We start from the raw sequence: 807 nt of genomic DNA, 5'->3' as shown, positions 1-807 counted from the left end.
CCTCATATGCCTGTAGTCCTGGCACTTCGGGAAGCTGAGGCGGGCAGATCACGAAGTCAAGAGATGGAGACCATCCTGGCCAACATGGCAAAACCCCGTCTCTACTAAAAATAAAAATACAAAAATTAGCTGGGCATCATGATGCGTGCCTGTAGTCTCAGCTACTTGGGAGGCTGAGGCAGGAGAATCGCTTGAACCTGGGAGACAGAGGTTGCAGTGAGCCGAGATCATACCAGTATACTCCAGCCTGGTGACAAAGTGAAACTATGTCTCAAAAAAAAAAAAAAGAAAGAAAGAAAACGAAAATAAATAAATAAAGGACTGGGAGCGGGAGCAGTGGCTCATGCTTGTAATCCCAGCACTTTGAGAGCAACATGAGACTCCATCTCAGGAAAAAAAAAAAAAAAGATATGAAGAACAATTGGAGTAGGTATCTGTCAAAAAATATAAATAAATAGATATGAAGAATGAGTTAGAACTTACCCAAGTCTGAGAAGAGGGTGTACATCTCAGGCGCAGAGAACAGATTAGTGAAGGCATGAGTTTGGGGGCCTGTGCCTAGGCTGATGTGGCTAAATAAAGGAGACTGCTTGTTCATTTTGGAAAGTGAAGGCAGAAAAGTTTGCAGAAATCAGATGAGAATTTTAGTCAGAGGCTCAGTAAGATTTAAGATGACTTCTGTTTTCAAACTTCCAAAATGATTCTCTTCTCCCTTCTCCCCTGCTGGCTACCGCACATACCATTTTGTTACCCTTTGCAGCAAACCTCTTGTAAGGGCTGTCCATAGTCATCGTCTCCAGTGAGTTT

Source organism: Colobus angolensis, unplaced genomic scaffold (assembly GCF_000951035.1).
Source record: "Colobus angolensis palliatus isolate OR3802 unplaced genomic scaffold, Cang.pa_1.0 Scaffold236, whole genome shotgun sequence".
NCBI lineage: Eukaryota > Metazoa > Chordata > Mammalia > Primates > Cercopithecidae > Colobus > Colobus angolensis.
This window is presented reverse-complemented; position numbering follows the sequence as displayed.